Source organism: Polyodon spathula, chromosome 20, assembly GCF_017654505.1.
Source record: "Polyodon spathula isolate WHYD16114869_AA chromosome 20, ASM1765450v1, whole genome shotgun sequence".
Taxonomy (NCBI): domain Eukaryota; kingdom Metazoa; phylum Chordata; class Actinopteri; order Acipenseriformes; family Polyodontidae; genus Polyodon; species Polyodon spathula.
In genome coordinates this window covers 20,455,875-20,483,012 of record NC_054553.1, presented here as the reverse complement: position 1 = coordinate 20,483,012, position 27,138 = coordinate 20,455,875, and the positions used below count along the sequence as shown (strand labels likewise).

The 27,138-nt window shown below is 40.0% G+C and overlaps 1 long non-coding RNA gene across 2 annotated transcripts in view; it reads right to left on the bottom strand.

Annotated features, from left to right (window-relative positions):
- Positions 1–25,717, bottom strand: part of LOC121295436 — a 58,799-nt gene extending 33,082 nt beyond the window's left edge. The window contains exons 1-3 of one of the 2 annotated variants that reach the window (XR_005946930.1): positions 25,677–25,717; positions 1,146–1,245; positions 218–363 (exon numbers count right to left, since the gene is read on the bottom strand). This is a non-coding gene — a long non-coding RNA (uncharacterized LOC121295436). The remainder of the gene's footprint in view (positions 1–217; positions 364–1,145; positions 1,246–25,676) is intronic. The other variant, XR_005946931.1, reaches the window with a different exon arrangement.
- Positions 25,718–27,138: the final 1,421 nt, after the last annotated feature.

Below are 27,138 nucleotides of genomic sequence, written 5' to 3'. Positions count from 1 at the left end.
TTCACAAAAATTAATTGGACCGGACCAGCCTGCCGGCCGCAGAATAAATGGACTGCAAGGGTTAAGGTCAGGAAGTGAACTTCATTTGCCCCCAAAAGTGGTTTGACTAAAAAGTTAGTGCTTAATTGCAATATTTGATAAATTACAATTATTATATATTATAATTTTTTTTATTTTTGAACTAATCTAACCGCTCAGTGGAGAGGAAAAACCCCACCTTTGTGGCAGAGATGGCCCCCACTCCAGGCATGCTAGCAATACTTTGTTTAGTGGAATAATATCGAGGAGAGGAGAGTGAATGTAGGATTCCACCACAGAGGAAGGACTGGCTGATGTTAAGGTTGGCTGCTGATGTTGCTGCACCTATAAGGAATGAATGGGAGTATGTGATTGGAGAGGAAGAAAGGCTTTAGAATGAACTGAAGACAGAAGATTGCAAATGTAATTTTAGTTGAAAACCAGTTCTCTGGATCGAGGGTTGGGTAGATGGAAAGGTTGAGCTGAGGGAGCCAGACATTTGAATTGCTAATCTGTAAACTAGAAAGAGCGTCACCTGTGTTATTAGAGATACCTGGAAGTTGAACGGCTTTCAAAATAAATTATTAACCCTTTGCGGTCCTATGTCAGACCAGGTCCGAAATCACGATTTTCCCTTTCCAGCCCGATATCATCAAAAAGACATAAACACAGGTCTCTAGTCATTTTTTCTCTCTAGAAAAAGCAGGGAAAACTTTTCAATGACCAAGTGAGACTGATAGGAGGAGCATGAAACTGAAAAAAGGGGCATATCTGAACAATACAGATAGAACCTGCACCACAAAGATAACATGGACACACACATCCAGCGTTCAAAGAATATCACCGACATTTGCAGAGCTTTTTGAGATGTTATAGTAATAAAATAATGACTTGGATCGCATTTTTTTGAGGAGTTTGGTGATAAAACAAGTGATCAGGAGAGGATTTATCAGTATGCACGTAGATAAAGAGGTATGTGAAAAATACAGCAAAAAAGGGGTTGGGCTTGGCTGGAGATGCAGGGGGAAAGCAAGTCTCAGTCTCGTGATCAGGAACCTTGGTAACTGAAGGCTGGTCTTGATGACCCCTGAGATGTGGAAAACATAAAACGTTAGTCCCCTACTCACTTGAGAGCCACGGCGGTGACTTGGATGTGGATGCAAACCCATAGGGTGAAGAGGATAGATGACCCATCTCGGGAGGACAGAATGGACTCGCAACTGTGCCCTTGAAAAGGAAAAGAAATAGATATAGAGAGACCCCGATGTTTAGGTTGGCATCGGCTTTAGGAGTACCCTGAATAAAAAATATATCTGGTAAGTATACAGTTATATAAAATAAGACTGGAAAGACTTATTTGCTCCGCACTTTTATCCATCCTTACAATGTCATTCCGCGATTGTGTGAGATGTGTGGCCAGCCTCTCCCCAGAGAACGGCCATAATTTGTGCGTCCAATGTCTGGTGCTGATCATGCCCAGAGAGCACTGCCAGATCCCACCTTTGGTGCTGTGTGCGCTAGTTTTCAAAAGCGGCCAGGGCTAAGAGGTCAGACCATGCTCAAGGTCGTAACACCTCCTCTGGCTGTCTGTGGCCTTGAGCCCCTCACATGAGCCATGTGCAAGCCGCAGAGCTCAGTCTCTCCAGAGCGCAAGACCAAGAAAGCGAAGAAGTGCAGGCTCACCCAATGCAGATGTGTCAGTCTTACAGGCTCAAGTGATGCAGCTAGCAAGCATGGTTGTAAATCAGCAGTCGTTGTTGGAGACTCTTGTCAATTTGACAGCTCCCCCTGCACCCACTCTGGCTTTTGGGGTACTGGAGCCCCCCTCAGCTCCAGCACTGGTCCCTGCTCTCCCACAGTCTCAGCTGATTGAGAAGGAGCAGGACGATGTGGTGTCCTGGAATGCCTCCATGGAGGAAGGGGAATTCGAAGGGGGAACGGAGGCCCCCTCCTGTTTAGAGGGCTCCCCATCTGAGACATATATAGTTCCTAACAGTCCGCTGGTGGCCGAGCTAGCAGCCCTTGTGAGCAGAGCTACTGCTGCCCAGGTCCTGATCCCTTGGACTGAGGAGACCCAGGTTTTTGAAACCTAGGTGTCGATTACACAGGGTGTAAGTCCCTCCCGGTCCTCCCGGAATTTGTGGAGGAGTTGCAGTCTTCTTGGGGCAGCCTAGCATCAGCATCCACTTGCTCCAGACGGGTGGAAGCATTGTATTCTCCAGGGCGCGGAGAAGCTGGGGCTCCAGCATTTCCCGCCCATTTATCCCGTGGTGGCTGCCTTAGTGAATGCTGTCCCGTGACTTCTCCTGCCCAAATAAACAGTGTAGGGTCACTGAGATGCAATTAAAAAGGACATACAGTGCGGGGGCACTGGCAGCAAGACTAGCAAACACTGCTGGTCTGCTGACTGTGTACCAATCGCAGCTGTTGAAGGACCTGTCTCCCTAGCCTTCTCATATTATTAATGAGCTGAGGCTGGTGAATGACCAGCTTCTCCGCATAGCTTGGCACAAGCTATCAGACATAACCTGGGAGCCCTTGTGGTTGCGTGACGCCAGCTGGCTCTCCCAGGCCAGGGTCCCGGACACAGACAAAGCGTCCCTGCTCAACAAGCCCATCTCCCCCAGCTACACCTTCGGGCCAGCTGTGGAAGAGATGCTGCAGTGGTCTCACTGTGCGAGGGAGTCGTCAAAGCAGCTCGCAAAAAGCAGTAGCAACCCTGACAGGCTCCAGCCTCTGGCCCTGCACCCATTCAGCCAGCACCACCTTCTGGCATGGAGGAAATTCACCACAGATGCGTGGGATACAATCCGGCTGGCTTATGAGCTGGCTAACCTACCCTCTCCAAGTGATGTTACAGCTCACTCCACTAGAGGGACTATGACATTTTGGGCAGTGTTTCATGGGGCATCCCTACCTGACATGTGCAACGTGGCAGCATGGACCACACCGCACACGTTTTACCGATTGAATGTGGCTACTTTAGCGGTGCCTTCTGTGGGGTCCAGAGTCCTTGATGCAGCTTGCCCTCTTACGCAGCAGCCTTCCATTTAGGCTCACGCCAGGGCAAGGCTTGTGTCTGTTGTAGCTCACTGCAACAGCTTGGGTATACATTTCCCAACTCGTAATGGTTGACATTTCGAGATTGAAAGGGAATGTTCGGTTACTTACCGTAACCCTGGTTCCCTGAAAAAGAAATGTCAACCATCAAATTTGTGAGGTCGCTAGCTCGCCTTCATTGCCATACGTAATCAAATGGCAAAGGTTGCTGTGTGACATAACGTAATGTTCCAGAATGCAACAGACACGTGGTTAGGCCGGGCCTATAGGCAGCTTTTTAAATTTGTGCTCAGACCATGTGACACGAGGGTCATTTCCCAACTCGTAATGATTGACATTTCTTTTTCAGGGAACCAGGGTTACAGTAAGTAACCTAACATTATTTCCAAGGCTGCTAACCTACATGTAACAGATTAAGCAATTAAAACCTTGTGTGTCGACGGTTTTTTACTGTTTAAATTGCCATACACGTTTTCAATTGATTCACTATTTATAGACATCTTTTAGTATTTTTCAGTTTTAACAGTGTTTACCACTTAAGGCATTCAAGTATGGTGGTTTACAATACAAAAGGATGTTTTTTTAAAACAAAAATCTAACTGATGCTAATAAAACAGGTTTTGTTTCCATTTTAAAAGCAAAAGTGCAAACGCCCAGTCAAGATTAAAGATGTTCGATTGGTTTGCGCACCGCGCAGAAGGGTGAATAAATTTGCAAATGGCCGTTATGCGTGACTGACCAAAATGTGCCATATTTGAAACTTCTTTTTGCATGCTACAATCCATTTTGCACTGTGCACAAATATAATGTATGCATAGCACAATTTAGTGGGAGTGGCCAGCAATTTGCGAGATCCTTCATAATGCAGGGAAGCTTTGCTTTAATAGACACATACAGCAGTATGTGTCTATACATATAGGTGATTCCAGCTGGATTATTAATATTATTAATTCATGTTGTTTGTTGTTGTTGTTAATGTATGTATACATTTTCTTATAGCAGACGCCCTTATTCAGGGTGACTTACAGTTCTTACAAAAAACACATTACAAAAGTCAGATCAGTCCAGACAGGGAGCAATAGCGGTTTGATAAGCGAGATCACAGCTAATACTGAGAAAGAACATCAACATAAAAAACGGATGGATGGTAACAGGAAACAAGAAAGTAAATGTAAATTAATTAGAATAGGTAACTGTGGCAAAGTGGGTGATAGTGTGCAGGTGCAGGTGATCAATGAACATACAATTATAATCCAGGTGTAAAGTTTGTTTAATGATATTTTTGTGTCCAGTGCCTGATGGCAAAACAAACAAGTAAACAATAATGAAGTTAAGTAATACAGCAGCGTGAGTTAATGTACCGAAGCTCTGTCTCTTTCCTACATGATCCACTTCCTTTTAACCCTCGGAATGAAGTGTCAGGCCAAGTAGTTCAGAGTACTTTGTGCTTGTTACTTAGCACCCTCACAGGTCGGGAGGAAGATTTACCACCAAGAATCATTGTCTTTCTGTCACAGTAACATGTACTCATATTTGTGTGACACCTGTCAGAATAATGGAGAAATCATAAACCCACTTCCCAGCAAACAGCAGAGCATAGATACATCTGTTTGAGTTCCGTAGAATCTGTGATGGCCCTGTAAATATTTAGCTTATTAGCCATGCTAACGTCTGTGATAATGATAAACATTATCTTCAAATGTGTGCATTGGCGCAATTTCATAAGCTTAAGGCCAAAAATATTTGAATTGCTCTGAAGGCCAAATTTGAATGAAAAAGTTTTGCAACAAGTCTGACAGGCTTGCAATGCGTAGAATGTTTCCATGACATTACATTGTCATGTAGTATTCCAATTCTGCACATTCACGTATAACTCTTGTGCATTCTGCTATATTGGTATATCCATTGAAAATGTACATTTTTGTGCAAAACCACAAATTTTGCAAGGGGATTGCACATCGCTTTGAATATCTGGAACCAAGTTTTTCCAGGATCGCCTCAAGTTTTAAATCTTTATTATATATGTTTTTAATCCATACAATAATGACAATATATCATTTATGTTTTAATTATAATTGTGTCTGAGCCCTCATATTTTAAAATAACATTTTCAACTAGCCTTTTTCCCCAGATTAAACTCTGTTCTGTTTTAATCATTGTTAAACCATTAACATGGTCACTCTTAATTTGACCCTCTATTACCCTGGTTAATCATTTCCAGACTATGCTTGGTATATGGGACAACAGCCAAACCGTGTCCAGCCACCATCATTACACCATGACTGGTCAACAGTGGTACTATAGGGGATAACCAAATGTCTGGATCTTTTCTTTGGGTTGCCAACTAATCTGTGTGTCTCAGTCCCTGAGTGTTGGGACTCTTCTAGCAAGCTGTTGAATGTATTTTGTGATGTGCTTTGATTGATTCTACTTTGTATTTTTGGGCTGCTGTGCTTTTCTTCACCTCTCTCATGATGCAACGGACTTTCATAGATGATTATCTTGTTTTCTTACTAAAACTCTACATTTACTAACAGTAGTTGACTTCTTCACATCTAAATGAGGCTAATGCCTGACAGGACCTCATCAAACCCTATGGTACATGAGCATGACTCAAAACTCATTTCACATTGAAGATACTTAGAAAGAGTGACATACAATAGCTGACAGACTGTTACAAGCCAAAGGGATAGCTCAAGAAGACAGGCCCTTTCTCTTTACATTTTTATATAACCCTCCCAAGATCAGAAGCTATTCAAATCTGAGTAAAACCATATCTAGAAAACTAGCCTCTAACCATTCCAACAGGCTGGAATTAGCATGTTCCATATTCTTTCTATTCTAGTGCTCAATAATCCATGACAGGGTGTGTGGTTGTTGAGGCTCGCCCCGGGTGCACATTTACAGTCCGTATCGAGCCAGGCACGCTCAGTGGGGTTTGAATGCAGATAAGGGCGGCACAGCAGTGTCGTCTTTCAAAGAACCTGAAGAATGAAAAGCAGAGCAATGCTGCAGTGTAGAAATTTCATCCTGTAGAGGTAGACTTAACATATTGTCTTGAAATTGGGATCAATGAGTGACCAGACTTGCTGGTTATGCTTGAAATTGAAATCCATGCAAAGGCTGATACGACTGTAAACCAGGAAAATCCACATCTCTTGTCAACCAAAAACCTGTTAAGGTCAGAATCCCAAATAGCTGGATATTTGTATTTAACGTGTCAAGTTATATTGATGCTGCGCAGTGTGCAGGGTTGTTGCTGCATCAATTAAGAAGTTGCACAAACAAGAACTGGTGTTGGTACATCCTGTAAGTAGGTTTGCCAGCAAACTGCCTGCAATCTGGCTCTTCCACAGAATAACTGACAATGAGATGGTTTTGCTCAATAGTTTATTACCATATTCTTTCGAATTTAAGACACACTTTTTGGGCTATTTTTTACTTCTCAAATATAGCCTGCGTCTTAGATTCGAGTACAGTATTGTGACGTGTGTGTTAAAATCGCAAACATAAGACATGACTACCTGAGTACACAAACAGCATTGTGACTGACTGCCGAGAAACGACGATCAAAACATTGCATCCGTGACATACAGGCAGCCATTTTCAAAGAAGCGTCATTAGCTTCCTGAGGAATTCAAAGAGAAGCTTTTACAATGTCAGCATTTCTAGTAAACAATACCTGCTTGGAAAGATCGGAAGTGCTGATCAGACCCCATATATTCAACATGCCAAGCAATATCACAGTTCACAAATTGAGTAATCACAACTGGAAATTAGATATTTTAAGGTTATGTCCTGAACATGACTGGTCTTTTTTGTTTTTATTTATTTATTTATTTTTTAATACTGTGTCAGTTGTTTTTGTTTTGCCTTTTTCCTACAGATCGACATTCTTTTCTATAGATTTCTTACATGTCCAATAGATCTGTAAAGCTAGAGACACATTTCTTACATTTTCTGTAGCTTCCTATAAACATCTATTGATTTTGATAGGATTGATTTTCAGTAAGGCCTGAACCACAATGTCCTAATGAAATAGATTTTTGAATGTGGTTCAGATTGTAATCAGTACTTAGAACAATCACTGTCCTGAAGAGGGTTCCCCTTAGGGTACTATACAGTTGGGTTTAATTGTACCACATTGTAGCACCACAGTGTGTACACACATAATTCTAACTGTACTATATCCTGTAATTGTCTTTATATAAATATGCTTTGTGATACTGAATAAACAATTTTCTGGTTCATTTCCGTGGGTGTTTGTGACAGAGAGTGAATGAATCTCCCTCGCAACCTGTGAAAACATGATATAACAGGAACAGTGTATCCTGGATTGGACTGTATGTGTCAGACATGGATTGGAGGTAGGGTTGCCACCTGAGGAACTCTAAAATAAGGAACACATTTGTGAGCCCTTAAGAAATTGCCATATTATGGGCTTCAGAATCCTAACAGTAACTTACAAGGACTGTATGAATGCATTGAAACAGATTACAGTTCATTTGCTATAAACCAGGTGCAACACTGAATGACAAAATGTTGTGCCAATATTGTATAAACGTCATTAAAAATGAATAATACCTCTAAGCAATTTGAGCATATGTAGTGTTAGTGTGTTTTAAAAAGTTACACATTTTAACCAGGATGATTCACAAGTAAGCAAGAACAAGAATCAGCACTTGTGTTTGTTTTTTTTTTGTTTTTTTTTTCAATAAAATCTCACACTATATTGTCATTTTGGTGGGGCTGGTGAAGATGGTGTATGTGAAATTGAGACTCGAGGAGACAGGAAACTGCAATGAAGCACTTTTAGCACATGTAGTCGTATATTCATTACAATGTTAAAAAAGAAAAAAAAAAGTACAGGCACGTTACCCAGTGCAGGATTTCATTATTATTAGAAGTAGCAGTAGAATTATTAGCTTACGTTTGGTTATGAAATGCATTATCATTTAACAGATGCATTAAAATAATAATGAACAGGATGTTATCATTAAATTAAAAGGAGCAGAGGTGGTGATTTTATTTTTTAATAGCCAACTTGTATTGAACATACTTTTAGTCTTAATACTGTTTTCTTTAGTTTTACTAAAAATAAATCATGCATATCATATCAGTTAAAGGCATATGGTGATTGTTTTAACTAAGAATCAGTGCAGTTTAATAAAACATGGTAAGATAGTATTTTGTGTACTATCTATTTTATTTGGACAACACAGAGAGGTTCTAAAAAATACTGTACCTTATTGGCTTCTGGTGAACCTTCAGTAACTAGAAATTTGGCAGTGACTTGACTTTGCTCCCTCGTTCTAGTGTTGCAAATGTGATTTTCTCCAGTTGAATGCCGTTTCACGTCGCACACTCCACCGTGTGAAATTGAGAAATCACTGTTGCACACGCTGCAGCGAGCTTTAAAAAAAATACTGTGCACTTTAGTTAGCCTAACATTTTGTGTGTTCATCATAAAGATCAGTTACATGTTTAATGCCTGCCATACTCTATTGTTCCCAGAAAATTATTTTACTACCAATTTGAATATCTCTATTATCCCAGATTGGTGCCTGTGGTGATATACGAAGTTCCCAGTGCCCTGCTCCAAGTAGTTTAAACTAAGCCTCTCGGGTGACAGTAATTGTTGGGTGATCCTGTAAATTGGGTTGCAGGGGGGAACACCACCTCCCACCTCGACCTCCATAGCATACCAATCAGGCCTCGGCCTACCCCTCCATCCAGGTCTCTCTATGTTAATCTGTTTCACATGAAATGCCCAGTAACACCATTTAAAGTTGGGTAAGCCAAATCCCCTTCTAGAGAGAGGCTTGTAGTTTTTTAAGTCGCAAGCGGGGCCTTGAAGTACCCCACAAAAACTCCAAAATACACTTAATATTTTTTTTTAAAATAGGGGTCAGGAATCTTCAATGGAAGATGTGTTAATGTATAAAACAAAATAGGTGCCATCATCTTTTTGATCGAATTTTCTTACCCCATAATGAAAGATACATTTTTGACCATTTTGAAAAATAATTTTTTTATCTTAGTTAATAGAGGCCTAAAATTTTCTGAAACAGCATCTTTGTAGTTATAAGTAACCAGACAGCGGGAGGGCCTCAGACTTTCCCCGGTTTATCCAGTACTCTGAAAAGGCAGAGAATAAGTCAATAGTCTGTAACAATTTAGGGATAATAACCTCAGGTTGCGATAGGAATAAAAGCATGTCATCTGGATACAACATCAGCTTATGCTGTTTGTCCTCTGTCTGAATGCCATGAATTTGTGGATCCTCCCTAAGTTTTTGGGCAAGGGGTTCTAATGCCACGATAAACAATAATGGAGATAAGGGACACCCCTGCCTCGTACCTCTCTGCAGCTCAAACGGTTCAGATAAAAGATCATTTATGAGGAGAGAGGCGGAAGGAGACTTGTGTAATGTAGTGATCCCAAGCCCTCATCAAAGCCAAAATGAGTTAAGGCAACCTGTAAGTATCTCCATTCAACACAGTCAAATGCTTTCTCCACATCAAGTGACAAAGCAATAACTGGAAAAGTTGAATCATGCACCACCCACTGCAGATTGATTAAACGCCTAAGATTATCTGTGCTAAGGTGATAAGGGATGAAAACAGTTTGGTCTGGTAAGAGAGGTTTTGCCTTTTTTATGTATCAAAGAAATAACTGCTGCATGCATGGAAGAGGGTAGTATACCCAAACTATATGTATCGTTGTATATATCAAGAAGTATAGGACTAAGCTTGGCCAAAATTGTTTTATAAAAGTCAGCAGACAGGCCATCGTCTTTGGGTACTTTATGAGTAGGCATTGAGCAAATAGCCTCTCCAGTCTCTTCCAGTCTAAGAGGCAGGCTCCTCTAGCAGTGCCCTATCACTATCAGCAAAAAAACGATTTATATTTTGTGTCTTTAGCTTGCCTTGAGAAGTATATAATTTTTTTATAAACGTGTCTGAACTCTTTGTTAATTTGTGCAGTTAAATGTGTGATTTCTCCCTTTTGTGTATTGATAGCTGATATAAAAGTTCCCACAGTTTTGTTGTTTTAATCTGTAGGCTAATATGTGACCTGGTTTTTCACCCGATTCCCAGTATGATTGTTTGAAGCGAAATAAAGCATATTCAGCCTTTCTATGATAAATCCTATTCAGTTCATATTTAACAGTAACTATTTTATTCAATACAACTCGGTCCCTCAGCTGAGCATATTGCAGTTCCAAGGACTTTAATTTCTTCTCCAGCTCAACTGTTTTCTGATTGGCCATTTTTTTTCTTAAATGTGGCATAAGAGATAATTCTACCTCTGAGATATCCTTAAGTGAATCCCACCAGACAGCAAGGGAGGTCCCCCCCTGTTATTTATTTCATTTATTTTAAAGAACACAATCTGTCTCTCTATTAGTTTAACACAATCCGGGTTTTTCAATAAAGGGATATTTAAACGCCAACTGCGGCTTTTTGGGACAGCTGAGACAGGAGTGAGGCATAAGAATACTGGAGCATGGTCAGAAATAACTGTATTACCAATTTGGGAGGTAAGGGCCATGCCAATCAGAGATAGTGAGATAAGAAAATAACCAACCCTTGTATAAATATTATGTGGAGGGGAGAAGAAAGAATAATCTCTACTGTCTGGAAGCATCAGACTCCAAATATCCTTTAAACCTAAGTCCATTGCCAACTGGTGGACTGCAGCTGCTGATCTACTCTCTGCGCCTGCACATGGCCTAGACCTATTCAGATCCCGATCTATAATCTGGTTAAAGTCTCCCCCTAGAATAATTGGAGCATCACCCAATTCTAATAAGGTTTGTGACAACCCATGAAAGAAATCCGGGCAATCTGCATATGTGTTGCAAAATATGATAGGAACTCCCATAAGCAAACCCATTACTATAATATAGCAACCTCCAGAACCTTTGTATCAGAGAAATTTAAAGTTTTATTTATTAAAATGGACACACCTCTAATCTTGGAAGTACCTGGGCTTGAATATATCCTACCTACCCAAGATTTTTTAAGTTTTTCAGATTTTTTTTTTTATTTTCCTGCAGAAAAGCTACATCTGCCTTGTATGAGTTTAAATAGCCTTGCATCTAATAGGGACGTTGAGAGCCATTCCAATAAAAGAACTGTTTCAGTTGGCATTGGCACTTTTTGTGGGCCTTCAGGTAAAGGAAGTCTGCTCAGTGCATCTGAGGCCATTGGGGGTATTGGTTTATTTTCATTGAACAAGCTTTGGAGGGGCTTATTGTAAAATGTCTGCCCAGCAGATAGCAATGGAACCTCTTTATGCCAAAAATAGCAGCCAGCCCTTCCTTCTCCAGTTGGGAATACTTTTCCTCTTTATGCCAAAAATAACAGCCAGCCCTTCCTTCTCCAGTTGGGAATACTTTTTCTCTTCAGGTGCCAAAGATCGTGATGCATAGCTGATGGGCTGCTCTGAGTTATCCGTCATCCTATGTGCGAGCACAGCTCCCAAACCTTAAGGCAAAGCATCGCATGATAACACCAGGGCTTTCTTACAATCATAGTGCACCAGTACGTCTGAAGACTGCAGCAGAGCCTTTGCCTGCGTAAACGCCTTTGTCTGCTCCAGACCCCAATGCCACCGGACCTGTTTCTGCAACAGTTTATGCAATAGTACTAAAACTGCAGACAGATTTGGCAAGAAACATCCATAATAGTTGAGCAGTCCGAGAAATGATTTTAGCTCAGTAGCCGACTTTGGAGCTGGAGCTTCTGATATGGCTCTCACTTTCTCTTCCACGGGATGTAGACCGGATGTGTCTATCTTACGTCCCAAATAGATGACTTCAGGAGCCTGGAAAATGCACTTGTCTTTTTTTAGAAGCATTCCTGACTATGAGAGCCTGTGTAAAACTTAATCTAAATTTGCAAGATGTTCCTGTTCAGTTCTGCCTGTAATGACAATTTCATCAAGGTACACACACACATCCTGTATGCCCTGTAAGAGCGAATCCATTATTCTTTAAAAAATACCAGGTGCTGCTGACACTCCAAAAGGCAAGCAGTTATAGCAAAACAGTCCCTGATGTGTGTTAATGGTCACATAAGGTTTGGATCCTTTGTCCAGTAGACAGTATTTTTGTAAATTTCTTGCCTCCTGAGAGCGTAGCATAAAGATCCTGGGAATAGGGTATGTATCTATCCTTGCCAACTGGTTAACTGTGACCTGTTTGGTTTTAGGATTGGTACTATTGCGGCTGCCCACTCAGAAAACTGTACTGGTTCAATAACCCCTTCTGCTATAAATCGGTCCAGTTCTTGATCCACTTTGTCTTTCATGGCGTATGGGACTGGTCTTGGTTTGAAAAACCGTGGCCTGCCTTCTGGATCCACCTAATTTTTTCTTGTTGTTCCTCTGAGTGTGCCTAAACTACTTGAAAGAGTTCTTGAAAGAATTTGCAGTTTACTGAAGTGTCAGATCAGGCTGATCTGGTCCTAATCTTTTCAGTTTTAGTTTCTCCTCGAAACTCATTCCAAGGAATGAATTGATCAATAATTTCTCAACACTGTTAATCTCCAACATTTCTCTTGCTAGTTATCCGTCAACAACCACGGCCTTCTGAGATTGTATACTCGGTTTCCTAGGTAACAGCTGATATACCCGTGAAACCTTGCGATTGGGCGAAAAATAACACACCCCATTAGGCACTGAACACGTGAGCATTGTTGTTCGATACAGAGCTCAGAAACCACTCCTGTGCATGTGCTACAGGGGCAGCAGTGGACTCGCCCCACTGAGCACTGAGTACCTTTGCTTTACCAAAACGATAAGGAAATCGCTGTGGCGCATGTGGTACAGGGGCAGCATGGGAAACCACCCAAATGCTCATATGAGGCGGCAGCAGCAGCAATCCCGTAACAATACTATATAAGGTAGGTAACAATATGGTAACCTCTGCTGCTGTCTGTGGTCAGGATAAAATAATGAATTACTTAAAGCATTATTTACTGAATTAAAACTGGTGGGGCGGTGCCCCAACACCCTCTATACACCAGCTGCACCTGGTAGTGGTAGATTATGCAACCCAATACCTGGAGGCCGTTCCATTGTGGTCTATAAGTGCAGCTGCAATAGCCAAAGAACTAGTGAAGATTATGTCTAGAGTAGGGATCCCCCAGTAGATACTGACTGATCATAGAACTAACTTTTTTTCTCAAAAGTTACAGCAAGTGTATAAAATATTAACACTACGTCCCATCTGGACATCTGTTTATCATCCACAGATGGACAGTTTGGTGGAATGTTTTAATCAGAACCTAAATCAGATGCTGAGACTGTATGTGAACCAAGAACAAAAACACTGGGCAACGCCTCTTCCCTACCTCCTTGTTGCAGTGAAACAAGTGCCGCACAGTTCAACAGGGTTCTCCCCCTTCACGCTCTTGTATGGCCAATTTGTTGAGAGAGGGGTGGGAAGAGCACAAAGGCTCGACCAGAAATGTAGATCAGCATGTGCTCCTATTGAAAAATTGGCTGGATTTGGTTGGTTGTTTGGCCCAGGACAATCTCAAATTGGCTCAGCACCGACAACAGCAGCAGCACAATCAAAATGCATGCATGACCATTCAACCAGGAAAGGTACTGTTGCTTCTTCCCATATCAGAATCCAAACTATGTGCTAAATGGCAGGGCCGTATGAGGTGATTCGGGCTACAGGGAAAGTGAATTATGAAATTTTGCAGCCCGATCGTCGTAATGAGCGTGAAATTTACCATTTGAATTCATTGAAGCCCTGGCAGGCAAGGGAGGCCTTATTTATAGCCCCAGGCGAGGCAGAGGATGATTTTGGACCCTGTCTAGAGGCCCCTAGCACTCAAAGCATTCTGATGGGGGAACAGTTACTTCCAGATCTGCGTGAGTTAAGTGGAGAGGTCAAGGATGTTTTTCTGATGTGCCTGGGAGAACTAACCTTGTTGAGCATGCTATTATCACTCCCCCTAGGTATCATGGTTCCAGAGAGACCGTATTGGATACCGGAAAGTCAACGAAGTGGCGTTAGTAAAGACGTGTGGGTGATGTTTAAGCTTGGGGTGATTGAGCCTTCCAGGAGTGAGTGGTGCAGGCCAGTTGTGATAGTCACCAAAAAGGAAGGCACCAACTACTTCTGCATTGATTTCTGTAAGGTAAACACTATTGCCAAGTCTGATGCATACCCCATGCCTCGGGTCGAAGAGTTTGTCTTGACAGACTGGGAACAGCAAGGTTCATCTCAACTTTGGACCTGATGAAGGGATATTGGCAGATCCCTTTATCCCACAGTTCTAGAGAGAAAACTTCATTTTCTACCCCTGATTGTCTGTTTCATTTCATAACCATGCCGTTTGGGCTACATGGTGCACCTGCTACCTTTCATAGACTAATGGTCCAGGTCTTGGCGAGAACATACGGGTAGTCTCATGGATTTCCTGCAGTCTCTGAGGGTAGCTCGGCTGACAGTCAACTTGGGTAAATGTGCATTCGGCATGGGTAGGTGAAGCCTGTCACCGCCAAAGTCCAGACTTTGATGGATGTGGCAATCCCGAAAACCCAGGTAAGGTCTCTCCTGGGGTTGGCCTGTTATTACCAACGCTTTATCCCCAAATATGCCACAGCGGTCCACTCTTTAGTGATCCTCACTAAAAAGTGTGCACCAAATTTAATTAAATGGAGAGAAGAATGTCAGGGGGCATTTGATACTATTAACCCTTTGTGTTCCAGGTCCGACATTACGATTTTCCCTTTCCAGTCCAATGTCGGATCCTGTCTGACATCATCGAAAAGACGTAAAGCACAGGTCTCTAGTTGTTTTTTCTCTGGAAAAAGCCGAGAAAATCATTCAATGGCCGAGTGAGACCAATAGGAGCCGAATGAAACCAAAAAAAGGACGTGTGAGCAATAGCCCTAGCAGCTGCACCACACAGAGATAAGCACACATAAACAAAGTTTTACTCAGAAAAAATATTTTAAACAGCGTGTGTAAAATAAGCAGAGCATATGAAAATAAATTGTTCCTGACGTGCCTGACAGGCGCTGAAAAAATGGACTGCAAAGGGTTAAGCAGATAATCTGCCAAGCCCTTACCCTTATGACATGGAATTCATATTCCACACCGACACTTCGGATGTTGGTCTGGGAGCGGTCTTGACCCAGCAGGTCGATGGAGTAGAACATTGAGAAGGAAAGTCTGACCATTAAATAGGCCTTATGCTGCTCCGTATTGAGACATTCAATCTCGACACTGACCACACCCCAGCCAGACGGTTAAGCACAATGAAGGATAGCAATGCACGAATAACTCGGTGGTATCCGGCGCTACAACCCTTCATATATTTCATGACATACTGTGCAGGGAAAGATGTAGCAAGCATAATGAAAGGGCCATCCCCACACATCGATCTTCCTGACCTGCCTGACAGGCGCTGACAATGGACTGCCGAGGTGTTCGACAGATAAGTCTATGCCAAGCCCTTACCTTATGACTTGTTGTAAGTTATGGTGTCGGCTGTGTACCATACCCTTTCCTTGTCCGACAGGGTGTCTCATGTTGAACTCTTCGATCTTTCCCAGCTGGTCGATGGAGTAGAACATTGAGAAGGAACAGAGTCTGACCACTAACCTAGGCCTTATGCTGCTCCGTATTGATGACATTCACATTCAATCTCGTCACAGACCACGCCCTACTCAAGTTGTTAAGCACAATGAAGGATAGCAATGCACGAATAACTCGGTGGTATCCGGCGCTACAACCCTTCATATATTTCATGACATACTGTGCAGGGAAAGATCACCAAAATGCGTATTACTTTTCCCGGTAGGGGGTGTAATGGGGAAAGTAGATTCAGCTGAGTGTTTCTTCGGCTCCACTCTGAGCTGTGGGATATGTCATAGAAAGCGAATGAATCCAAGTCAACATTCAATGTAAGGGCATGGTATAACAGGAACAGTGTGCCACAGACACAGACTTCTACAATACTAGAAGTCAGCGCCTCACTGTGGTAGGTGGTGTGTCAGTCATGGATTGGAGGAGACGTGACTGCATTCACTACCAAAGGGGTGTGACTGAAGGTATATCAGGGGGTGTGGCCGAGCGATCTGTTCCTTTGTTACGGTTATGGAAAAGACCTGTAAGAACTTACTGTGATTTCAACTGTGAGTATTTTTTGTGTTGTTTTTGTCGGTCTATTAATAATTGGATTGTCATTGATGGATGGTGTAACAGGGCCAGAAGCCCTGTACATGAAAAGGTGCAGGGCAAAGCATGTGGAGGACAAGCTAGGTGTTGTCCCTCACATTATTGTTTTGTATTCATTTAAGAACAGTGTACTCCCTTGCCCTGTGCATATTTTGTATTTACTTTGTATTATGTTGCAAAGTGGAATGGAAATCCCGTCCACATTAATACTTGGCCACAATATATAAGCCTGCAGTTCTCCTTGCTTGAGGTGGGTGTTTAGAGGAGCAAGCGAGAGAGGCGTATAAGAATAATAAGTACGATCAATGAAGGCTACTGCCCAGCCTGATGACAGTAGTATTGTGTTCGTGATTTTTGTTTTTGTAAACCTGTTTTGTTTTGCTCTGTGAGCAGTGCTTTGTTAAAATATTTTATTTTCCTTTTATTATTTAAATAAATGACGCCACAACGTCCTTTGTCCTGCAGTACTGCACTTGTACTGTTTGTTTCCTTCCTGCTTCTGGCTTGATGTCACCACAAAGCCATCCCTGTCATAAAATATCCGGGAAATGTCATTGATCAGCCAGCATCAACCCTGGACTACATTGCACTACTGTTTTACTGTAGCTGTATAATTCATCACTTACACAAGGAGCAGTCACTGTTGGGATTCATGATCGTGTCTGTGTATAGAGTGTGTTATTATTTCAGGACTGAACCCCATGGTTTTACTGACTCGCTGTGTACAGTCAGTATTATTATTTAACAAACATTAATAAAGCTTCACTTTTCACCATTGGACTATTATTGCATTGTTGTTATTGAGCACTGCATGACCTCCACACCTGTGCACTACAAACCACTTTGCCACAGTGTTGCTTTCGTTTTTCCTGAGGCTGCTGATTTACAGATTACAGGGCTTTGAAACACGTCTCTGGTCGGTCTCCAGAATGTGCAGAAGAACCCCACGGCTACAGCAGCATTCTTACCATTGTCTTGCATTATTCCCTGCAGCTCAGAGACTGTACCTACCCAATTATTGGAATACCATTCTCCTGTCGTTTCAGCACAGATACTCTAACGTCACTTCATAAAGAAGATCTTACTGATGGATTGTGGGCATCTCTGGTCCAGGGTGGCTATTCTACATCTGATTCAACAGTTAAAATGACATCATTTCATGCTTCAGGACCTGGCCAGGGGCCTGATTGGTCCAATTTAACAGTTAAAAGCATAGTTGATCTGGTAGGACTGGATTTGCTCATCCCTGGATTAGGAGAAATAAGCAGACACAAAGTACAACAACCTAACATAAAATGTATATTTATTTGAACTCTGTAGCCCTTTTATTAATTTCTTCATAATGTTATCAAATTGATTGTGTTATTACCACAGTGCCCAATATTGGTGTGGTTCATATTCCCTGAATATAATATTAATACCTGAATGTGTATTAGAAATGTAACTGGACTAAGTAATGAAATCTCTATGTCTTGAAGAAAATGGCCCTTTTCCTAGCGGACATACTGAACTGTGTGACTACTGAACTAGGTGACTGGGGTTTGGGGGATTAGGCTGAAAGGACAGTTGAATTATGTACAGATAATTGACAACTGCAACAACAAGAGTTTTAATGCAAGGAAGACATAAAGTATCAATGTCCAGAGGAGAAAAGGACATTAAACATCAAAGGACTGTGAGTTTTAAAGAGGCAAGGTACACAAATGGCCTCATGAAAGTAGCTACTCAGTGAAGACTATAAATATTGGAGCAAAATTAAACATTGTACGCTCCACATCGATTGCTTAACAAGGTGCTGTCACTCTGCTTAACGCAGCTGCAACTCCGGAAGTCTGCCTGCGAACAGGTCCCAAGAACAGACAGCAAGATGCAAGTGGTCAACGATCGAATACGACGAGACTGAGGCCTGGCTGGAGGACTGCTGTAAAACATAGAGACTTTTATCAGACAAAGAAGTCTGGGTCTGCTGTATACCTAAAGCCACAGTATCCAAAAGAAACTGTGCCTGCTACCTGTGTAGCTAAAGATTTAGCGAAGAGGACAGAGCGGATGGGCGCTGTGGTGGATCCTATTCCAGGATTGAAGGCTTTGTTGCACCATTTTTGCTGATCCTAATCGGGATTGAAGACTTTGTTGCTGAGCTTCTGATTTGTACTGGGACTGAAGACTTCATTGCTTATATACTGTACACTTCAACAGATTGAGTAGAACACTTCAACCATTGAGTATAACTCCATTTGCATTCTCATTTTATGGAACTAAAGTAATGAATTGCAACACATTCACATATAATTGAACTAGTAATTATTTAGCTTCCACACCTTGCGCGTGAAACAACTTTTAGCAAAACTTGATGAAGTAACTATAAGTAATCTACTTCATATTGTTGTATGAAGAATCTCTTTTAAAAGTAAACTTGCTATATCCTTAATATATTTACCATTAGTAAACTCAGCATGACTGTACCTGGACATGAGAAAATGCCCTGCACATAATTAAAGGGGGAAGGGCAAAGCCCTGCTTGTAAAGACACCACCCACTCGTTATATCGCGGGTGTCAGGGTCCAATAAAAATCTGCTATATATCGAGGGCCGCACTATAGCGAGAGACCCATAGAAAAACAAAGGGGCTAACAAATAAATACTGTACAACCACTCCCTCGTTTTATCAGGGGCATCGGGCTCCAGTATAAATCCTCCTCACAACCTGATTTTTTTTCTCATTTTTTGTATAAAAAGCAGCACACTGTTTTAATTCGTACAGCGGAGGGTAATTGCTTCTCGTCAACTTCAGTCTCCAATTAATTTCATTAGTTTTCCTCTCCTTTCTCAAATGCACAAACCCGCTGCATTGAAAGAATCCAATCCCAACAACACAGGAGGCTTGTTGCTGAGGAACTGCCTCGTGACTGGCTAATATATTGCTTCCACATGTGTACACCTCGTTGGCTAAAATTAAAACCGCTTCAGCAAGTAGATATTTAATTTGCTTTGTGTTATTTTGCAATATGTGTGTATATGATAACAGTACAATATTAATGGTTTGTTTTTAATTGTTTTGTATATTGCTCTTTGTGATTTGCAATAAGAAATAAAAAGAACAGTAATTGCCTATGACTATTGCAACTAAGGCATCCACAGTTAGACAGTAAAAATGGGGAGTGAGCTCCAGTTTTTCACTATTCTACGTTTTCTGAATGCAGCTGTTAATTTTAACTATTTTTTTTTACACAGCAGTACTCGCACCGACTATAGGGGAGGCATGCCTTGATTTAGTCTTTTCAAATAACGAAGACAGAATAACTAAAACAGGTCAGAGAACCACTGGCAAACTCAGACCACAACATGGTCTCATTTGAAGTGTTTTTTAAAACCCCAAAAGTAGTGACTAAAGCTAAGGTTTACAATTTTAGAAAAGCAAACTATGAAGGTATGAAACAGAGACTAACAGAAGTAGATTGGAGTAAAATAAAGAAAACACCCACAGAAGAAGGATGGTTATTCTTCAAAAATGTAGTACTAGAGGCGTAAAACAATTACATCCCTAAAGTAGACAAATCTAAATGTAAAACTAAATTGCCAAAATGGTTTAATAGATCAATTAAAAAAAATATTCAGCGAAAAAAGGCACTTTACAGAGCATTAAAAAAGGACCAAAAAGAAAGTACGCAGAAAGAGTACACGGAACTGCAAATGCAAGTCAAAAAGGAAGTTAGAAAGGCCAAGAGAGAAATAGAAATGAACATTGCTAAGGGAGCTAAAACCAATTCCAAAATGTTTTTCCAATATTGCAACAGCAAGCGAACATTCAAAGAGGAGATTAAATGTTTAAGAGATACAAATGGCAAAATCGTAGATGAAGAAAAAAAAATAGCAAATATATTAAATGATTACTTTTCACAAGTTTTTACAAAGGAAGATACTGACAACATGCCCCACATGTCATCCAGTTCCTATCCAGTTTTAAATAACTTTAGCATAACTGAGGCAGAAGTGTTAAAGGGACTAGGAGCTCTTAAAATAAACAAATCCCCTGGGCCGGATGAGATCCTCCCAGTAGTACTCAAAGAAATGAAAGAAGTAATTTACAAACCGCTAACCAAGATCATGCAGCAGTCTCTTGACACAGGGGTGGTACCGACAGACTGGAAAATTGCAAACGTAATACCGATCCACAAAAAGGGAAACAAAACTGAACCAGGTAACTACAGACCAGTAAGCCTGACTTCTATTATATGCAAACTTATGGAAACTATAATAAGATCCAAAATGGAAAATTACCTATATGGTAACAGGGTCCTGGGAGACAGTCAGCATGGTTTTAGGAAAGGGAGATCGTGTCTAACTAACTTGCTTGATTTTTTTGAGGATGCAACATCGATAATGGATAATTGCAAAGCATATGACATGGTTTATTTAGATTTCCAGAAAGCTTTTGACAAAGTCCCGCACAAAAGATTAATTCTCAAACTGAACGCAGTTGGGATTCAAGGAAACGCATGTACATGGATTAGGGAGTGGTTAACATGTAGAAAACAGAAAGTACTGATTAGAGGAAAAACCTCAGAATGGAGTGTGGTAACCAGTGGTGTACCACAGGGATCAATATTAGGTCCTCTGCTATTCCTAATCTACATTAATGATTTAGATTGTGGTATAGTAAGCAAACTTGTTAAATTTGCAGACGACACAAAAGTAGGAGGAGTGGCAAACACTGTTGTAGCAGCAAAGGTCATTCAAAATGATCTAGACAAGATTCAGAACTGGGCAGACACATGGCAAATGAAATTTAATAGAGAAAAGTTTAAGGTACTGCACGCAGGAAATAAAAATGTGCATTATAAATATCATATGGGAGATACTGAAATTGGAGATGGAATCTATGAAAAAGACCTAGAAGTTTTTGTTGACTCAGAAATGTCTTCATCTAGACAATGTGGGGAAGCTATAAAAAAGGCTAACAAGATGCTCAGATACATTGTGAAAAGAGTTGAATTTAAATCAAGGGAAGTAATGTTAAAACTGTACAATGCACTAGTAAGACCTCATCTTGAATATTGTGTGCAGTTCTGGTCACCTCGCTATAAAAAAGATATTGCTGCTCTAGAAAGAGTACAAAGAAGACGACCAGAATTATTCCGGGCTTAAAAGGCATGTCATATGCAGAAAGGTTAAAAGAATTGAATCTGTTCAGTCTTGAACAAAGAAGACTACGTGGCGACCTAATTCAAGCATTCAAAATTCTAAAAGGTATTGACAGTGTCGACCCAAGGGACTTTTTCAGCCTGAAAAAAGAAACAAGGACCAGGGGTCACAAATGGAGTTTAGAAAAAGGGGCATTCAGAACAGAAAATAGGAGACACTTTTTTTACACAGAGAATTGTGAGGGTCTGGAATCAACTCCCCAGTAATGTTGTTGAAGCTGACACCCTGGGATTCTTCAAGAAGCTGCCTGATGAGATTCTGGGATCAATAAGCTACTAACAACCAAACGAGCAAGATGAGCCGAATGGCCTCCTCTCGTTTGTAAACTTTCTTATGTTCTTATGTTCTAATGTAATAATCCAGCACCTCTGCACATAAGCATTTTTATGTCATCTGAGAACAGCTGATATCCTATCATGTTTTTCTTCTTATAGGCATATAGCCTCTATACATGAACCCTCAATATCTCTCACAAGCACCGGGTACATATTGTAACGATATCACAACAAAAGGAATATATTTTTTTTTTTTCTTGGTGGATATGCATAGCTATGATGTACTATGTATCACCTTACAGTACAATAACATGACAAAAAATGGATTAATGATAATACCTGAAAATAATCTTAGTAATAAAGTAGCCAGCACAAATATAGTATTAGGTGGTGGATTGCACTGTTCGTCTGCTTATTTTTGACCCCCTGCATTCATTGTCACTATTTTTGCTTTGAAAATAATTGGTTATTTTTTTAGCAGTCATTTTTAACGTTTTCGCCTCTTGAAGTACTTAACACAGAAAACCTGCCCCTTCAACACTTTAATTGGTTAAATGTTGTGTCAAGACGTAACACAGCTGTCACGTGGGTCCTATTTTTTTCACCCAACGACGTGCAACTGATCCAGTCTGCTAGAAGAGCAATAAATCCTTATTGCTAAAGGCATAGTAGCATCTGCAAGATGGGCTGATCAGGTTTTTTCAGCCTGGGAAAATACCTGCAGTGGGGAGAACCCTGCTATGTATATTTTAAAAGAAGTGTTTGTATCTTGTGTTATTTAAAAAGTATTTTGTGTTTTGTTAAAACACAGTGTATTTATGATTTAAAAATGTGTAATTTAACCCTCCTATTATGTACAGAATTTAGGTACATCTGTTATGTTTTTGTCATATTGACCCGATGCAATTTCAAACTAATTTAAACAGCCTTAAATTGATTAAATGTTTTTATTTGCAAAGGTCTTACTCTTTTATGCTCTTTTAGTCCAGGAGCTGTGATAAAACTGCCCACCTGGGAGCTCCTCATTTTGGAGTGTCTTTACCAGTGAGATGCTGTTGCAATACTGACAGAGAAAATTAGGCTCTGCCTTGTAGATATATACTGTTTGTTTTTTTGTTTATAAATATCTCCAGACAGGTGCAGCCATTTCCAGAGATAATAATACAAATGTAATAATAATAAAATAACAAATTAAAGAAGTTTGTTTTATTCGTGCACACAAATCTACATAGATAAATGCCACGGGTCACAGTGACCCGAAACATCTTATTTGTTCTAAAAAAAAAATAAACATCTCAAAGCTTCTGTTTTCTGTATAGAAATTCATGACCCCAACTTAGGAAAAGTCATAAAATATTATACAGAAAATGAAAAAAAAAATATCATTTAAGTTAACTGGAAACTAGAGTCGGGTCAAATAGACCTGAAACCTAATAGGAGGGTTAAATGCATTTCTATTGATTTTAAAACACAATATTTTGTTATTGTTTGGCAGTATGGATGGGGAAGACCATCCACAAAACTTGTGCAGAGGGTGGCATGTTTTGTACAGAGCTGACCAGCAGTCACAAACAATATTACTAAAATTCACTTTTTGTCATCATGAATATATGTCTAAGCCAATGTAATTGTATGTTTTCAAGTTATTATTTCCTTATATAAAAAGAAAACTATTCCAGACACCCCTATTTTAGTCGTATTTTTGCTCACATTTTTTTTTTCTACTCTCTGGCTGGTCATGGTTTTTTTAATTTTGCTAGGCATAGGAATCGGAATCGACAGGAATGGCTTTGGGAATCGATTCTTGGAATCGATTCTCAAATTAAGAATCGATTCTGGAATCTTTGGAATGTAACACCCTTAATGCCCACCCGGCTACCCTGGCTCAGTGATATATTCTAAGATTGTCTGCACCGTTTCAGTTTAGGCTGTGTGTGTGTGGTTTAACAAACTGCTAGACACGTGTGTGTATAAGCAGTGTCCTATTTCACTGGCCTTGCTAGCTGCGTGAATGCATGGTGAGTTTTGTACTTAGAAACTTAAGAGATTTACTTTCTGACTTTTCTGATTAAACTTTCCTTGTGTATAGTGTGCGTAGTCACGTCAATTAAATATTTTTTTTATTTTATTTTACTATTAAATATAGAATTGTTATGGTCTGCATTGCCTAGCAGTCTAAAGGTATGGATTGTTTGTTTTTTTTTCCCCCAAAAAATATAATTGATAGAAAGCATTGATTGACATGTCCAAAAACAGCCGAATTAGAAAAAAGGGAGCAGCCCTATAAACATGTGATATCTACAACAAGTTTTGAAAGCACTATTGCTAACTTAGACGCCCTTTTTATTTGCTAATAGTTCCTGTTGCCTAATCCCTTTATTGTAACTTGTGTGGCAGAGTGGTTGCAGAGATGGCATCAGACCAGAAAGGAACATACAGTACTGTGAGGTGATGTGGTGAATTGAATGCGCTGCTGCGTGGCTTATTAACAAACAGACAGAAAATACAAAAGACACAAAAAAACACGAAGCGGTGGCCAAACAAATAGACAGACAGACAGATAGGAGAATCACTAAACAAGCATCGTGCGAGTCCTCTCGCAGGAGTAGCATTTGTTATATTTTAAATTTACTCTTCTCTCTCTTTCTCTCTCTCTCTCTGTCTGTCTCTCTCTTATACATAACCCCAAGTGAGTGCTTTGTGCATCTATATATACAATTGTGCTGGTATTCAATTACCAAATGAATTATTCACTTGAATCCCAGCACGTGAACTAATCTGTGCACTCCTGTGCTCACATATCAATGCCCTTTTAATTTGCACGTTAAGTGATTGTGCAATCCTTGTGCCTAAATACAAATTACACTTTATAACACTGGTGCTCATAACCCACTTTATACCATGTGCACTTTACAATACACAAACATTAACACAAAAATGCAACATATAACACAAAAATACATACAGGGACAGGGGACATTGCCACACTTGGCTATTTTAGTTTCCATGAAATGTACATGTGGAAACAAACTCTTAAAAAAGATCATTCCTACAAAATCTGTCCCAGTATTGTTTAGGCAATGTATTGTTATATGTAAACTTTATATCAGACCGATCACATTTATTAAATAGTTAAACAATGTGAAAGACAAGGCGCTATGGGATCAAAGCTTCCCAAAACGGCGCCAAAAGAAAGGTCCTCCACCAATCTGTGCTGTTTATGTTTCAGAGTGCAGAGAGAGCAGCTGACCGTGATCGTCAGACTGCTGGAGGAGGACAAGGACACCTTTGGAGAGATGTCAGATGTAGACGTTGTCACGTCTGCTGCGTTCACAGATTTTCACATACTCTTTTTATTCACTCTGAACACACTCTTAACTCAGGGGAGATGTTAGGAGGACAGAGATGATATAAACTCCTAGTTGTTTATGTTCGAACACTGGACGAGCTTGTATGTATGTCCATATAACCCCTATTTAATCAAGAAAAACACACAAGACTCATTCATCTGAAGTTTTACGAATCAGAGCAATGCTCCTTTGCTTTATTGAAATGCTTTTAATATTGGAAAGGCAGTTTGCGCACACCACCAAAACCCATAAACATGCAATAACAATTAGCGTTTCTAAGTTAGTTGCAAGTTCAGCATTAACACTTCAATTGGCATGATACATCTTCGTGCATCAGTGCAGCCACCGGGCCAGCTATACACACGGCAATGACCTAATACACTTATATGTATTTGTGCAGCCACCGGGCCAGCTATACACGCGGTCTAAAAAAACACCCACTTCTATATTTCAGTTCATTCAATATAACACTCTCTCAAAAACTAAAACATAGTTGCAATACCCTATAGCAATACAACCAATACATGTGAGATATAATATTGTAGATAATATGCTTACCTCCTATTATAAGGAAGAGTAGCTTGAACAAAGGAATCAGAATTGTCTTGTGGAGATCTGCAAATGATGGACCACTTCACTCTGCCAAGCTGAGTCTTGATTGTGGTACCTCATTGTAAAAGACTTGAGGCTTTATAGGTTTTTGTCTCCATTGAAATACATGGACAGACTTTATCAAATCCACTTCTTATCTTTCTTTGGCATGCAACAACCTAAAATTTTAGGGCCATATGCCAATAACTTTCCAAGATATGACACCTGTTCCAAACACTTGACCGTGATCTCACTCACTCATTTCTCGACCCCTCCTCTATCTAAAAATTTTGGTAAAATATAGTTCACTATTCCTTTTTTTTATATGTGTATACAAAAAGAATAATGTTACTTTGAGTATATGAGTGTTGTTTAAAATATATACAACACTATTAGTTATGATTATATTGATTATATGTATTAATGTCTAAGTATATATTCCCTCATGCCATTCTATTCTTCAAATTAGTTTTCCTTCTCTCCTTACAGGTGTGTGCTTAACAGATATTATAGGGAACTTCCATCTTATGTTTTTCTAATATAGAGTTTCTCTTCATGGATAATCTATTTGTTTTTTATTTAAGTGTAAGATTGTAATGTCTCTGTCCTATGAGTTTCTTAACAGCATGAACTCAGCTGAACTGTGGACGACCTCCTATTTTTCAGTAGCACACAAGCCAGCTAAAACCGGTTCGCTAGTGGTACACCAATCCTCCTAATTTCCAACGATAATTAATATCTTTTAGCAACGCTCCCCCTTCTTCTAGGATGAGAAAATAAACTCCCTTGTTAAATTCTAACCTTGACGCTATAATCTTTTTGATAAAAGAATTCTCGCTCTACGTGTCAACTATGCCTCCCTTTACCAGACGTTTTTTTTTTAAAAAACAGGCTCACAGAAAGTTCGGGAAGAAAGGTCACATAAAGTTTACCTTCTCAAAACCTATCCTCTACTTTTAAAATTACTTTTTATTATTTGTTTAAGCTTCTTATTTTATATTTCAAACAACATCTCTTTATGTTGCATTATCTTTAACTCAGAGTCAAACTAAACAGTTTATTCCCTATGGCACACGATTACTAACTATTTTAAATGTAAACTTATCTTGATGAGAAACAATTTCATGTATATTATTATAACAGGCAGTGTTAAGCATATGGTCTTACACACACAAATAGTTTTTTAATAAAAAGCAAGCATATTAAAGCTTATTTAAACATTTAACAACATTTTCTTAGGCTAAAAAGGGTGCTGTAGAAACTTAGCATTCAATTCTGGGAATCAAGCCCATCTTGATAAGAAACCACCTAAAAACTGGCCACTTGTATCAAACTATACCAGTTTCTACTGCATGATTTTATATAAAGAAAATACATAAGTTTCACAATTACTGACTAAAACAGCATTAAGCATTACTTTTGATTACAC